Source organism: Sarcophilus harrisii, chromosome 1, assembly GCF_902635505.1.
Source record: "Sarcophilus harrisii chromosome 1, mSarHar1.11, whole genome shotgun sequence".
NCBI lineage: Eukaryota > Metazoa > Chordata > Mammalia > Dasyuromorphia > Dasyuridae > Sarcophilus > Sarcophilus harrisii.
This window is the reverse complement of record NC_045426.1, coordinates 504188119-504204923: the sequence shown is the minus strand read 5'-3', so window position 1 is coordinate 504204923 and position 16805 is coordinate 504188119. Positions and strand designations below refer to the sequence as shown.

The 16805-nt window shown below is 35.2% G+C and overlaps 1 protein-coding gene across 6 annotated transcripts in view; it reads right to left on the bottom strand.

The window, feature by feature from the left end:
- ANKRD12 (ankyrin repeat domain 12) overlaps positions 1–16805 on the bottom strand; it is a 173980-nt gene that overhangs the window by 109235 nt on the left and 47940 nt on the right. The gene's annotated exons all lie outside the window — the stretch shown is intronic.

Below are 16805 nucleotides of genomic sequence, written 5' to 3'. Positions count from 1 at the left end.
TTCCCAATATACCTGTACCTAGTCCAAACTTCTCTCCACTAACAAGGCCTCTACCCTGGTTCATGTCTTCATTATCTCTTTTCTTGATTATTATGATAGTTCTGAACTTGCTCTCCCTCTTTCTATTCTTTCACTACTCCAATCCATCTTCCACACTACAAAAAAGGAAATCTTCCCAAAGCACAGGTCTGACTGTATTATTCTGCTAAAGAATGTTAGTGAATCCCTACTGTCTCTATGGTAAAATACAAACACAGCAGCTTGGCATTTAAAGGGCTTCATAATCTGGCTCTAGCCACCTTTCTAGACTCATTTCCTATTACTTCTCTTCACATTCTCTGTCTTAACAAAACTGACCTACTTATTGTTGCCCCAATTTAGCAACTTCCATCTTCTTAAGCTTAATTAATATCTCTATGCAAATGACTCTCAAAGTTATACAGCCATCCCTACTTTGCTCACAAGCTCTAGTTATGTACTTCTAATTATCTATTGGATATTTTAAACTAAAAATCATATATATCTCAAATTCAACATGTTCAAAAATGACTTCATTATGTTTCTCTCAAAATCCAGCCTGCTTCCAAAATTGCTTCTTTCTGTTTAGAGAATCATCATCCTTCCAGTCAACTGGGTTCATAACCTTGGCATTATTCTTGAGTCCTCACTGTCTTTCTTCTTACACTATGTTTCTTTACCTATTCACAAGGTTTTTAATATAAAAAGTTTGTCTAAAGCAAATCTTACTGCCAGGTTCTTATTGACAAATTTAAACAAGGACAAATTGTTTTTGGTAATCAAATCATTGATTTGTTTATAGTTACTACAGTGGAATCTGTTGTAAAAACATTTAATTATCAGCCATAACCTCTTAATTATAGAAAAAGTGCAAACAATTGAGAAGGGAAAAGGTGGTTCAATTTAGGTGGATATTTTGCCTGAGAGATGTGGTATCTATTTCTAATGGTGAAGGGTAGAGCAGAAAGATATTTTTATTTTGTCACTGCACTGTAAATAAGTAAGGTGGGAAAGGGGAAAGGGAAGAGAACTAATCCTTATTGTGATAAATATTCAATGTGGCTTATTTTTATTAAAGAATGCTTAACTCTTCAACATTATATTTAATATTTAAATGTTCAGAATATTGATATCAACAGCAATAAGATAATAAATTCAGAACAATAAAACAATTTCTTATATATACTTTATTATATTTCTAATAAAAACAACATATATATCAAATAGAATGTAATTTAAATAAAATCCAAACATATTTAAATGTGGGGGGAAGTCACATTCTAGGGTCAATATAAATAATTATATTATTTACAAATTTACATAATTCACATTACCAAAAGGCAGCCTATCTAAAGCTCTACTTTTTATTTTCTCTTACAATTTAGCTTTTGACCTCATCACTCAACTGTCTTCTCCTACATTACCAATGAACTATTAGCAAATCCAATAGCCCTTCTTTCTTATCCTTCTTGACCTCTCTGCAGTATTTTCTCTGAGTGTGTCTTTATGACACTGACCTCTATATCTTCCTCCTGTCTGGTTGCTGCTTCTGTACATCTTTTGCTGGATCATCATTCCTATCTCATCCCTAACTGTAAAAATATCACTTAAGGCCCTGCTCATGGGCCCTTTTTATCTTTTCTCTTGTTTTAAGCCTTGTCAGGTGAGAACAATGTGAGGTTCACTGAGTTTTCACAAACTAGAATACTTTTTATACATGCACAGGAGACACAGCTGAAGGTGTGCCTTTGAAACAGTTTTCTTATAGTTTCCTCATAGGTTCAATTATCATCTTTATGCAGATGAAATTTAGATTAATACCACTGCACCCTGGACACTAATAAGCTCCAAGCTCATGTCACCAGCTACCAACTGGACTTTTTATATCTTGCTAATATCACAAACAATTAATTCATCAATAAGCATTTATTAAACAGCAATAATGCACCCAGAATGGTCCTAGAAACTGAAAATACAAAGACAAAAGTAAACAATCTTTATCCTCAAGGAGCTTACTTATGAAGAAGGGAAACACGCATTTATTGAGTACCTATTAAGTGCCAGGCACTGTGTTAAGTAAGCGTTTTACAAATATCATTTCACTTAATATTCATAGCTATCCCGGAGGGTAGGTGCTATTATAATCTCCATTTCACAGATGAAGAAATTGAGACAGACTGGTGTTAAATGACTTGCCCATGATCATACAGTTAATAAATTCTGAAATTAGATTTGAACCCAGGCCTTCCTGACTATATAGGTCTAGCAATCTATCCACTGTATCACGTAGCTACAAATATTTATATTCCCCCTATGTTTATATAGAAGGAGATAATACATGAGTATGTAAGGCTGTGATTTTCTAGGGAGAAGAGAGCACTAGAAATTGAAGGGTATCAGGAAAAGTATGTAGAAGGTGACATTTAAACTGGGGCTTGAAAGAAAACAAGGATATACTAAGAAATAAGGGAATACATTCCAGACAGGAGAGACAGTCAGTATAAAGGCAAAAAGGAAATGGGAGTACTGTGTGTGAGAACCTATAAAAGGGGCAATTGGACTTGACCCTAGAGTGAATAAAGTGAAATAATACTTTAATAAGGTTGAAAAGGCAGGTTGGGATTAGGCTGCAAAGTGCTAAACATTAGTTATTTTATTTGATCCCAGAAATAATAGAGAGCCATTCATTGGAGTTAATTAACAAGGGAAGTGATATGTTCAGACCTGTTTTAGGAAAATCACTTTGGCAACTTTGTGAAGAAAAGATCACAGTGGAGCAAAGACCTGAGTTAGAGAGGCCATTGAGAACTCTTTCTGTCAAAGCCCAGGCAAGAAATGATTAAATTAACTAGGGTGGTTGGAAAAAGAGTAAGAAGGCAACACAGTCAAGAGATGTTGTAGAGGGAGAGAACGGAGGAGGGAGAAAGATAATGAAGACAATTTTAGTTGTTAGTTTGAGATGTCAATGGGGCATCTAGTTTTAAATACTGTAATAGGCAGTTGGAGATATACAATTAGAGTTCAGGAGATATGTGTGTGTGTATATGCACACACAAATTCATGCGTGTGTAATTTGGGAGGTATATGTATAAAGATGATTTAAAAATCAATGGAAACTAATGAGATCACAGAGAATATAGACAGCAGAACTCATTATTCATTGTCACTTCCCTGCTCCCTGTGCTGCCTGCCTTTTCCCAAAAGTTATGCCTCTTCTAAAGTTCCCAATTTCTGTCAAGGGCACTATTATCCTTATAGGCATCTCAGTTGAGGACTTTTGACTTTATTAATTCCTTATTCCTCACCCCACATAAACAATCAATTACCAATTCTAACACCTAATTCAGTCTTTTATCACCTCTCACCTGGATTACTGCAGAACCTACTTGATCTCCCAGTCTGGGTCTTTCTCTGTCCTCTCCAATCCATCCTCACATATCTGTCAAACTAATATTCCTAAAGCATAACTCTGCACTTGTTCAAGAAGCTCCAATGGCTCTCTCTTGCCTCTAGGATAGTGGTCTTGAAAGTGGGGGTCTGTGATCCATTGGGGACCATGATCTGACTCTTGAGGACTGTGTGCACAATCAATAAAAAGACAGGAAGATGAGTGGCATCTTTCTCTCCCTGCAACAAGCAATTATGAGGTGTATCTAAATCTTCAATCCTTTCCTATTCAGTCTCCTTTTTCCTTCTCCCTCTCAGAGAAGAAAATCTAAAGTCTCAGGACAATTATAACCTAATCATGACTGAGGCACCCAATGCTGTTGGAAATATTTCTTTTCTTTTCAGTATACCCAGTTGTCCCCCTAATTATATCAAGACTGAGTTTGCATTTGAAGGCAGACTATATATGCTCCAAGATAATGACTGGTGAATAAGAACTTTTTCTCTTCCTTACTTTTCATTTTGAGTCAGACAAAGTGAGTTGTGCAGAAACTAGGATACTCTTATGGATCAACTATGATCTGCATCATGGTTCTTATTACATTTTCTTCTTCTACTCCAAGTAATATTTATCAAATATTGTTTCATCTGTATCTTTTAAAATATTAAATTTTCAGTGTTTTGTGATATATATATATATATATGATTATTAGTATATATGTATGTATATGATTTATAAATATATACATTTGGGGTATATTTTTTTTTAATAGGAGCAACAAAAAAATTGTAAGACTACTGTTCTCAGATAAAATACAAATCCCCATGGCATTTATAACATTTTACAACTTGCTTCCAGCCTACACTTCTAGGCTTATTTATATTACTTCTCTTCAAGCACTCTTCAAATGAGTCAAAAATGCCACACCCTCTCCTGACTGTCCCTTTACTCAGGTTGTTCCCTTTCTTACCTTACTTTTTTTAGAATATTGGTCTCCTTTCAAGGTTCAGGTCAGTGCCACTTCCTAGATGAGACTTTTCCTGATCCTCCCAGCTACTAGTACCTTATCTTTGAAATTACCTACTATTTATTTTGTAAATATTTTGTATACACTTATATGGATCTGTGTTATTTTTCCTAATAGAATATAAGCTCCTTAAAGGCAGGGACTGTTATATCTTTGTCTCTGTCAACTCTTTGTAAATAATAAACATTTAATAAATGCTTGCTGATTCACAGAACATATAGTAGATCATACCCTTTGGAATTCAGAAAACTTCAGGTAGAGCTTATCTCAAACACTAGACTATAAATCTTTTTTTTTTTTTTTTTGATGTTGAGGCAATTGGGATTAAGTGACTTGCCCAGGGTCACACAGTAAGTGTTAAGTGTCTGATGCACCAGTTAGCTGCCCCTAGACTGTAAATCACTTCCCCTTTCTGAGCCTCCATTTACTTATCTGAAAACAAGAGATTTTTCACAGTGAGGTCAAATAAGATGATGTATATAAAGTATTTTACTACCTTGAAGTGCTATATAAATGAAAAATATTATGACTCCTATGTTAGTATAAATAATTATATTTACATTTTCTCATTGATTCCATTTTCTTGTTATTTTAAAGACAAAGAGAGGTTAGAATTAAATCTCAACTATGTGGAGGCCTAATGTGAACTGGAATACTATCCTGGCCTTCTTTGCACTAAATTTATCAAAGCATTATACAAATAATTATCTTTCTTGAAACAAACACAGCTGTGTTTACCTTATACAGTTCATTTCAAATATACATATTCACAATCTAAATAAGAGTGCTGTTCCTTTGAACTTTGTCAAAATGGTAGCAAAAAAACCAAAAAACCTAATATAGAACAAATCTCTTCTAATGAGACTTATTTTCTCTCTCTCAAGAAAAGGAATTTTATTCATTTTTAATGTTAAACATGGTAGAAATATATGTTAAATCCAAAATAAGCATAAATATTTATACAATTATCTTGCTGCACAAGAAAAATCAAATCAAACCGGGAAAAAAATGAGAAAAAAATGTAAGCAAACAACCACAAAAAGAGTGAAAATGCTATTTTGTGAACCATATTCAGTTCCCACAGTCCTCTTACTGGGTGCAGATGGCTCTCTTCATCACAAGATCATTGGAACTGGTCTGAATCATCTCATTGTTGAAGAGAACTACGTCCATCAGAATTGATAATCATATAATCTTGTTATTTCCATGTACAATGATCTGATTCTGCTCATTTCACTTAGCATCAATTCGTGTAAGTCTCTCCAGGCCTCTCTGAAATCATCCTGCTGATCATATCTTATAGAACAGTAATATTCCATAATATTTATATACCACAACTTATTTAGCCATGCTCCAACTGATGGGCATCTACACAGTTTCCAGTTCTTTGACACTACAAAAAGGGCTGCCACAAACATTTTTGCATATGTGGATCCCTTTCTCTCCTTTAACATCTCTTTGTGATATAAGCCCAGTTAGAAACACTGCTGAGTCAAAGGGTATGCACAGTTTGATAACTTTTTGAGCATAGTTCCAAATTGCTCTCCAGAATGGTTGCATCTGTTCACAATTCCACCAACAACATATTAGTGTCCCAGTTTTCCCACATTAATGCACTTATCTTCAATAAGGACTCTGCTCTTAAGGAAACATCATTTTATATTATCTATAACCAAAATTAAATTTACCAAAATTACATATATGAAAAAAGATTATTGCAAAAATGGAGGTGAAATTAAGCTTGTATGCCAGATCTGCTTGGAAGAACAGTATCTCTCTACACACTTCATTTCAGATGGGTGTCAAAGGTAACCTAGTACCTGAAAACATCAGTAACTCGGGATTCTCCACAGGATAGAGATTCTGGGCAAGTCTTCCTAAAAGGCCAAACTACAATGACAGAGCCTTGAGGAATGGGTAAGAGAAGATTTTATTTATACTGACTTCTGGGCAATGACTATTGGTTTGGATGAGTAGCCTGAAGCTTGTAAAGAACGAAATTGGATAACTAAAGACTATTTTGGATACAGGAACAATGGAGGAATTCTGTTGATGCAATACAGTTGTTTGTACGATATCATATGCCCTTTACTCAACTGAATAATCAGTTTAATGCTTTAATAAAAACAGCAAAGACTAGTGACTGGGGTGTTCAACAATGTAGACATATGGCTGTACTGCAGGTATTCTGTTCAATGGCATTCTTCCTTGCTAATCATATCTTCTATCTTCAAAAGATCAGTATGTTATCTTCCCACATGGTTCTTGACCTGTCCTGATTGGAAAATTGATTATATTGGCCCCTTTCCTCCATTAAAAGGCAAGAATCTTGTCCTCAATGCAGTTTATGCCTAATTCAAAGACCGAAATAGCAATACTAGTTTTATCTTGCATTGATGATAATGGCATCATGATAGGTCACCATTATTGCCTTTAAAAAACATATATTCTTCCTTATTGAAGAAGATAAGTGGCACAGTAGAGAGCACTGAATAAGTAAGGAAGAAAAGTTCAAATCTGACTCCAAATGTTTACTATTTGTTGACACTAGCAAATCACTCAACCTATGTTTGTTTCAGGTTTCTCTCTGTAAAATGGAGATAAATAATAGCCCCTACTTTCCAGAGTTAATATGAAGATTAAATGAGATAATAACTGTAAAATGCTTTTTATATGCCTGACACATAATAAGTCCTCTATAAATGTTAGCTATATTTTCAAGGTCTTCCTTGCATGAGGATCAGGGTATTCATTTTACTTCTAAGATCTAAGACTGGGATCTTTGCCAATAGGCTGAGTTTTCCATAGTTCATATCATCCCCAAACAGCAGGTATCATGGAACGCTAGAATGGACTAAAGACAATAACTTCATTATAATATCCAAGATTATCAGGGCTAGATGGCTTATTTCCTAGAATATATGTCTTTGATAAACTAGGAGCACCCGAGGTAGAAGCAGAGCTCTTCATTCCAATGTAAATTCAAGAAGATATTCCTAATCAGGATCAATTACTGCTGAAGAGTCCCAATTTACTCTTTCTAGTGCCTTCTTATTTTATCATCTCTGCCCAGATATTAAGGTTTTGTTCCCAATGTACTGGAGGTCTTGTCAAGCCCATAATTGTATCTGTCCTGAGTTGAGGAAGAGTCCACCTCTAAAAATTCTGTTTTAGAGGGATTTCTCCATCAGGAGTTCCAGACCAGTGCCATTTCTGTCACACTGACACAGCCACTAAAATTTGCTATTTTGGAGGGATGGCTGGCTCAAGGGCAAGAATTGAGACATTTGACAGTTTAATCATCAATTATGCTTGTAATGTTCTGGTTGGTTTTCTGGAAGTCTCTAGACCAGCCTTTGTTTCAGCAGAGTAATCACCATAAGAATAGCCAGGTGTTAATGTCCAAATTCTTTATTAATCTCCTTCAAAATCTTGTCCTCTTGCCTGGGCGTGGGCTAGCATTCTGGAGGTCCTCCGGAATGTGTCTTGGTTTCTGTGGGGGAGGCAGAGCACCACCACGATGGTCTCAGTTTTGAAATCTGTCTCAGTTCGGGAGCTTGTGCTCCAGCCTCCAGCCACTGTCTTCCCCCAGTCTGTTCCAGTCCCCTTGTGAGTCTGTCTCAGAGCTCCTCTGAGTCTGTCTCTGGCTAAGTTTGTCCCAGTTTATATGCAGTATACTGAGCATAAGCCAATCGTTATATCACTAGGGAACCATTATTTGTTGTAATATTAAATCAATCATACTGAACTAAAGAACTATTAATCACCATGAAGCCCCTGTCCCATAAGGGGCATGCATGGACCTCATAGTCCAAAGTAGAGGTAGGAAACATAAAAGGTAGTAAATATGGTAATAGCCAAGAGGAAATAAGCTCACTTCAGGTTCAATTCATTTTCTGGACTTCTCTCTCTTCTTTCCAGCAGTCTTGTCCCCACAAGGGTACATTTTCCCTGATTGCCCTCCCCTTTGTTCTCCAGTTCCCCTTTATATTATCTCACAAGAAGTATGTACCCCTTGAGGGCAGGGACTGTCTTGTTCCTTGTCCCTGCATACATTTGTAATCAGAATTTAGGATAGTGCCTAAGTACCCAATAAATGCTCACTAGCTAACTGATCTTTACATTTTGGGATAGACTAAAGCTCTGGGACAGGTCCCATGCAAGATGCTTATGACTTCTTAATTAGACATTGGGGTCTAGTGACAATAATCGAGATTTGGTCACTCATTCAGTGAAATGAATGTTTCTGAAAATCTTCCTATTGTTGCTTCTGACTGATATGACTGCTTTATTCTAAGAAGATTTTTGTGAATTGTTCCTGACATCACTTTCCCATTGTTCTAAAATGTGTTGTTATTTTCATTATTTGTATTCAGTGCAACCACCAGACCTGTTTTAAAATTATTTTACTGATGGAAGGTCACCTAGAAAATTTTAGCAACCCCAAGGGATGGGATATATTAAGAGCAATACCTGTTTTAACCAAGCTGGACTGGCTCTCTGAGGGGGTAGGGAAAGTTTTACTTCCTTAGTTCAAGAAAAACTGAAGCCACAGCTTAGTTTTGTCCCAATTGTTGCATTCAAGGGGATGTTTCCATAGCTGTCTGTGGTGTTGATTCTACAAGGAGAGTTAAATATTGTTTTGTGTTTTTTTTTTAACTTTGACTGAAAATCCCCTATTTCAATAAGATAGTGTTTAATTTTGCTAGGTAGTTGATTCTTGATTGTAGTCCAAGCTCCTTTGCCTCCAGGCCCTCAGATCCTTTAATGTGGTAGTTGTAGGCCCTGGAAAATCCTGATTGTAGCTCCTCAGTATTTGAATTGTTTTTTTCTGCTCGCAGTATTTTTCTTTGATTGGATAATTCTGGAATTTAACTATAATATTCCTTGGAGTTTTCATTTGGGAGGGCTCTCTTTCAGGAGGTGATTTCAGGAGGTCTCTTTCAACGACTATTTTACCCTCTGGTTCTAGGGTATCAGGGCAGTTTTCCTTGATGATTTTTTTGAAAGATGTTGTCCAGGGTCTGTTTTTTTTTCATCATGACATTCAGATAGTACAATAATTTTTAGATTTTCTCTCTTACAACTATTTTCCAGGTCAGTTGTTTTTCCAATGAGGTATGTTACATTTTTTTCAATATTTTTGATTTTGTTTGACTGATTCTTGATGTCTCATTGAGTCATTCATTTCCATTTGTCCAATTCTAATTTTAAGCTAATGATCTTCTTCAGTTAACTTTTTAACCTTTGGTCAATTGTACTTTTAAAGGAGTTGTTTTGTTCAGTGGATTTTTTTTTCCATTTCATCAAATCTATTTTTTTAAGAAGTTCTTTTCTTTAGTCAATTTCTATGCTTCCTTTTCCAAACTGTTAGCTTCCTCCCCCCACCTCCACCCCAATTTTCATAATTCTTTCCACCATTTTTTTCCTATGTCTCTTTTTTATTGTCCTTTTTGAACTCTTCTAAGAGAGCCTTTTGACTTGGAGATCAATTCATATTCCCCCTTTGAAGCTTTACTTGTAGTCATTTTGCCCTTGCAAAAAACTCTTCCAGGTTTGTATTCTGATCTTTCCTGTTTCCATAACAGCTTTCTATATTCAGAGCTCTTTTGACTTTTTTACTCATTTAAAATTAATAGTTGAGTTCTGCTCTTATGGCATGGGGAGACTGTCCCAAGTTGGTGATTTTGCAGGCTTTCCCACTACACTGGGTAGGTCTGGTCAAATCCTACCTGTTATGTTCAGGGGCTCACAGGGGAGATTGTCCCAAGTTTCTTTTGCAGGGGGATAGGGCCCTCTCATTAACTGCACTGGGGCTGAGGCTGATGGTGCTGCAGGCTTTCCCGTTTACATTGGGCAAGTCCCACCTACTATGCTGAGGGTTCAGGTACTCACAATTTGCTTCCTATAGTTGTGTTGAAGGTATTACAGCTGGTCTGCTGATCCACTGGTCTTCTGAATCAGAAAGTATTTGTTGTATTTTAGCTAAGAACCTATTAAATTCCCCATGCTGGGTCTCTGCCTGGCCTTCCCACATAGTGCCTCCCGGTACTGCAACTGCACTGGACTGCTTCAAGCAAAGTTTTGCCTACTCTCTACCATCTTGACACCACTTTCTTTTTAAAACCTATTAAACTTTGGAACCTATTAAATTTACTTAATAAACTTTGTTTTAATTGTATTTTAGGCTCCACAAAAATTTTTAATGAATTTTAAATCTTGAATCTGCTTTGGTCTTGGCTGACAATAAAATTAATAAAAAGTAATTTTAAGAAAGAAGAGTGCTGATAACCACAAGATGAAGAGTTTTACACAGAAAGTAGCATCTAAGCTATACTTTGAATGGGATTATGCAAAGCAGAGGAGAGGAAAGAATCTATTTTTGAAATGGGGAATCCCATGTACAAAAGCACAGAATGTTAAATTTTTATGCCATATTTGGGACACTATTATCAGAACAAAATGACTAGAATAGAGAGTGTATAGAGAAGCAGTGGTGATAAAGGTGAAAGAAAGCCAGATTTGGAGTTAAGGACATGCGTGTAGATATTGACTTTGCTGCTTATTAACCCCTATGATCTTGATAAATCATCTGATATTCTTTGGACATCAACGTTTTCATCTATAAAATGAAAGTACTAAAGGGAAAAGAAAGGGAGGGGCTGGATAGGAGGGCAGAAACACTAGGAGAAAAGGGTAAGAGAAAGGGAGAGGGGTAGGTAGGGAAGGTAGAATATGGCGAGTTAAAAACAAAATACTACTAAGGAGGGACAGAGTGGAAAAAGAGAACAAAAGTAAATGCAGGGAAAGAAATAGCATGGAGGAAAATATAGAGCTGGTAATCATAACTGTAAATGTGAATGGGATGAACTCTCCCATAAAACAAAAGCAAATAGCAGAGTGGATTAAAAAACAGAATCCTAATGTTGTTTACAAGAAATACATTTGAAACAGAGATACACATACAGAGTAAGAATAAAAGGCTAAATCAACTGAAGCTAAAAAAGTAGGGGTAACAATTCTGAGCTCAGATAAAGTAAAAGTAAAAATAGATCTAAGTAAAAGAGATAAAGAAGGAAACTACATCTTGATAAAAAATGTCATAAAATGAAAGAACTGGAATAGATAACCTTTAAGGTCATCTTAAAAGCAAGTGTGCAAGAGACAAAATAAGACTGAAAAAAGTGATAGATATTTTAGTCCAGAGAAAATAAAGAATCACAGAAGATTTTTATTTGAATGTCTTCCTATTTAACACTACTCCTTGATATTTTTTCTTAAGACATTTAATTCTACCTATTTCTTCCTTTTCTTTCATTTGATGCTCCTATCCTAACTTTACATATTCTTCATTCATCATTATTACCCATATAACACTTTCTCTACAATTCTAGTTCTAATCTAATTCAGTCCCACCTACATAATACCCCCAGTTCATACCTTGAACACCTATCACTCTACTCTATGAAGTCATTTCATTATTATTATTTTTTTAATTTAAGAGCCTTTTATTTACAGGTTATATGCATGGATAACTTTACAGCATTAACAATTGCCAAACCTCTTGTTCCAATTTTTCACCTCTTACCCCCCACCCCCTCCCCCAGATGGCAGGATGACCAGTAGATGTTAAATATATTAAAATATTAATTAGATACACAATAAGTATACATGACCAAACCATTATTTTGCTGTACAAAAAGAATCAGACTCTGAAATATTGTACAATTAGCTTGTGAAGGAAATAAAAAATGCAGGTAGGCATAAATATAGGGATTGGGAGTTCAATGTAATGGTTTTTAGTCATCACCCAGAGTTCTTTCTCTGGGCGTAGTTGGTTCAGTTCATTACTGCTCCATTGGAAATGATTTGGTTGATCTCCTTGCTGAGGATGGCCAGGTCCATCAGAACTGGTCATCATATAGTATTGTTGTTGAAGTATATAATGATCTCCTGGTCCTGCTCATTTCACTCAGCATCAGTTCGTGTAAGTCTCTCCAGGCCTTTCTGAAATCATCCTGTTGGTCATTTCTTACAGAACAATAATATTCCATAATATTCATATAAGTCATTTCATTATTATACTTCCCTGCATCTTTCTTAATTTTAAGAAAAAACAGAAACTACTCTTTGTTTGAGGGCTAAGCATAGGATTAGGAAAGGTTTCATGAACTGTTTGGACATGTATACATATATGGTATTTAAGTTTTACTTTAACATATTTAACATGTATTGGTCAACCTGCCATCTGGGGGAAGGGGTGGGAGGAAGGAGGGGAAAAGTTGGAACAAAAGGTTTTGCAAATGTCAATGTTGAAAAATTACCCATGCATATATCTTGTAAATAAAAAGCTATAATTTAAAAAAAATGTTGAAAGGAAATTAAAATTTCAACAGGCAGAACTGGCAGAAGCAGCATTCATGGTAGAGGAAATACCCCATACTATTCCATTAAACAGAGTTGGAAAAAAAGGCCACGGATTATGGTTTTATTTTTTTCAAATTCTGACTAATTTAGTAGCAGAATTCAATACATTTAAGGGGAAGATGAGAGAATAAGTTGTAAAAACATATTGGACATTAGACTTCTGATGCCAGGAGTTTACATTTAATTTGGCAGGCAATAGAAAGCTACTGAAGATTTGTGATTATGGTAGTTGCTCACCCCATGTTGTTATCCTGGCTCTCTCGTCTTCTTGACTTTGCTCAAGAAATCATTCATGTTAAGAATTAATTTTCCCCCCATCTCTATTGATGTTGTTTCCTTCATTCACACCCTTGTAGTTTTGCTGTATAAAATTAATCCAGCAAGAGCAATGTGTAGAACTAATTTGGAGGATATAAGGAGTGGACTCTAAAATGACAATGCTTAGAAGGCTATATTGCAAAAGTCTACTTGAGAGGTAATTTGATATTTCTAAGGTCTTGATCTCAGGGTTATAGTAGGGGGCATGGAACATATAATTTTCCTACTTTATTTTTCTATTTTTGTGCCTTTTGTTTATGCTGTTTCTATGTCTGGAATGCTCTTCCCTCCATCACTCTCTATCTAATGTATTCTTACCCATTTTTTGGACTCCAACGGTATCTGTTACCTCCTATTGATCCACCAGTCAGTAGGATACTTCTCTCAGAAATCATATTATACTAGTTTTCTGTCTCATATGCAAATAATTATAATATATAAAAAGTAGGCATGTCATATCTACTATAATATGTTGAAGAAGACAAGAAGAATGACTTATTTAAACTTTGTATTTCACCTACCACAATAGTAAGTATTGAATAAATATTTGCTGAGTAGAAAGAAGAGCAGGGAATGGAGACAAAAGATTATGGAAGTAAAATCTTTAAGATTCAGCAATTAAATGGCAAGATGGAAGAAATCAATATTAGTCCAAGTTTTTCAGTAGGGCTATTAAGAAAAAGTCAGGAGGCAAACCAGATTTTAGGAGAGAAGATAAGATCAGATTTGAATATGCTGAATTTGAAGTGCCATACAGATATCTAAATAGATAAAAATATGAAACTGGAGGTGGAGGAAGGGATAGTGTAAATCCAGGATTCGTAGGCTAGTAAAATGAAAGGGTTATATCAGACTACCTTTAAGGATCCTGAAAACTCTAGCATGTTACAATTTAGCTCTAAAGACATGAAATTCAAAATGGCTGCCAAGGAAGAGGTGGGAAGAAAAAAATCTTGGAGAATATTAGCCCTGAAGGGGAAAGAAAGAAGAGAATGCTGTGAGGAAAGAAAAGGAATATAAAATCAAGAAGAGATAGAAATCAAACTATATTTGCAAATTCCTTAAATGTAGAGACCACAACCTTTTCATTATTCTGTTTTTGTGCATAATACTATCTAGAATATCTGGCATGATACTGTGCAATTACTAAATCTTAAATATAGATTCATGTTGGATGTCAAGTAGCTATCTAAAATTCAACATATTTCAAACTTACAAACTCTTCAACCCCCTCTATTCCTGCCCTTTCTTATAATTTCCCAATTCTTGCAAATGACTTATTCACTCTTGCCTAAACTAGTTTGTCATGTCTCCAGGCTATTTTGCAAAACTATCTAAGTCATGTTCTCCATACACTGCTGTGATCATGTAAGTTCTCTACTCAAAAACTCCTGAGTGGCTCCTTTGTTTAATAATCACTAAAAATGAACCATTAACTCCAATAGCTAAAAGACTGGACCACTTTATCATCACCAGTGGTTATTTTATCTTTTCGTGTCTTCTTGCCTTTGTTCAAGCCATTACTCATATCAGGAATGGATTTCCCCCTGCCTTTTTTGAAGTTCTTCACTTCATTCAAGATCCAACTCAGATCTTATCTCCTCCAAGAAATCTTCCCCTAACTTCCTTCTCCCTTTGCCCAGGTGAAAGCAATCTAATCATCCTCAAATTTCTCATAGCACTTTGTTTACTCTTCTTAGTGTTGTTTTCTTGTCTTTCCCATTATAAAGTTAAAAGCCTTGGAAGGAGGTAGGTATTACCAGAATTAAATATGCCTTTCAAATAATAAGGACTTTCTGTACTAAACCTTTGAAATGCATTAGTTTCTGATTGAAGAGAGGATTATCAGCTGTGTCCATCTTATACTGAAGTTTCTTAAACTTTTTCTACTCATGAAGAGCTGTTTCTGTCTGAGAAATTTTTATGTGACTCTAGGTATATAAGAATATAAAACAGGTATACAAATGAAACATTTATTAATAAGAAATTTATTTTAAGATAGTTCTTTGGTATATATATAATTTTACCATTTATTAAAGACAAAAGCAAATCTGCATACTGAAATGGATGTGCTTGTTTATTTTTAAATAAAGAATTAAGTCTTGACAGGATATTTGATACCTTTTAGTGCTGCCAAATTTTTCAAGACCCACGCCCCACATTCAGTTAAGCAACCTCATATGAAGTCACAATCCACAGTTTTAATAAGTTATGGTTTATACCACCTATCAGAAAACCTCATTGCTCTAGCTCTGTCTTCCAGGGCTCATTTTTACTTTCCTGAATATTTTAAAGCATATGACTTATTTTCCTTTTCACTCCATCTCTTTGGTAATTTCATTTCTGCTGAGAGTCACATGACATACTGATTTCATAGCTGTCAATCTCCATGAAGCAAGTGCCTATGATTCCCACTCTACCCATACGGTCAAGGCCTGGATCTAGTATTCAATAAGGTATTAGTCAACCTGCAAAATCATAAGATTGTGTGCTCCCTCTTTTCAATCGCAATCACCTTACGTTTAAAACCACTCCCATTTCCCTATATTGAACTTATACTTTGCCTCATCAAGGCGTACATATATATATATATATATATATATATATATATATATTTTTTTTTTTTAAACACCTCCTAATTCCCCTACCCTAAGATTTCCACGATCAATTATTTCAATGGTAGCTTACCACCAAAGACTTCTTCAATCCTTGACCTTTGATATAACACTACCCAACCTGTATTACTCTCAATTTATATTCTTTATGCCTATTCTTAGATCATAAAATATTGCTAGACAGAATCAAGGAACTGGGTTAATCTGTCATATTATAAATTCATACTGTATGTTTTCAGATGGTCTCTTTATGCTGTTTATAATCCTTTGTTTTTGTTGATTCCTAAATCTAATTCCCTATCCACCACCTGCTTCACACCCTCAATTCTAATGACTTTCTCTTAATACACAATCTGTTTTCTTTTCACAATGTTTCACATTAATAAAGCACTTTCCTCACAACAAACCTGTGAAGCATGTATTTATGTACTAGTTTTTTCCACTTTATAGTGAGATTAACTGGTTTGTCTATGATCTCCTAGTTAATGAATGTCAGCTATAGGAATTTAATCCATATCTTCTGAGTCTAATCACACCATGCTGCTTCACCTGGGTGATCTCTAATCTAACCAAAGATAATCTCCTTTCTAAGCATCAAAATGTATCTATCTTTCAAGTTCAACTTATAAATCATGACCTCTTTAAAGCATGATATGATAGAAAGAGAACTGAACTCACAGTCCTAAGTTTTAGGACAAATTCCCAGCTATGTTATGACATTACATTTGTCATTTAACTTCCTTGAGGTTATTTCCTCATTTGTAAAATGAGTGGATTAGACTAGATAAACAAGGTTCCTTTATAGAGAAAATCTTAAAATCCTCTGATCCTAAGTTTTCTATCACTATTTCAGTCCCAAATAGTTCTTCTTCTCCAATACTTATTGTTAAAAGCATATACTTTGTTACTCACATACTACACTGTGGTGTATAGTAAATATATATAGAAAATGTCCTGGACTACTCTTCCAAATTTCCACTTACAATGGGAGGATGGGTCCCAAATAGTCAGT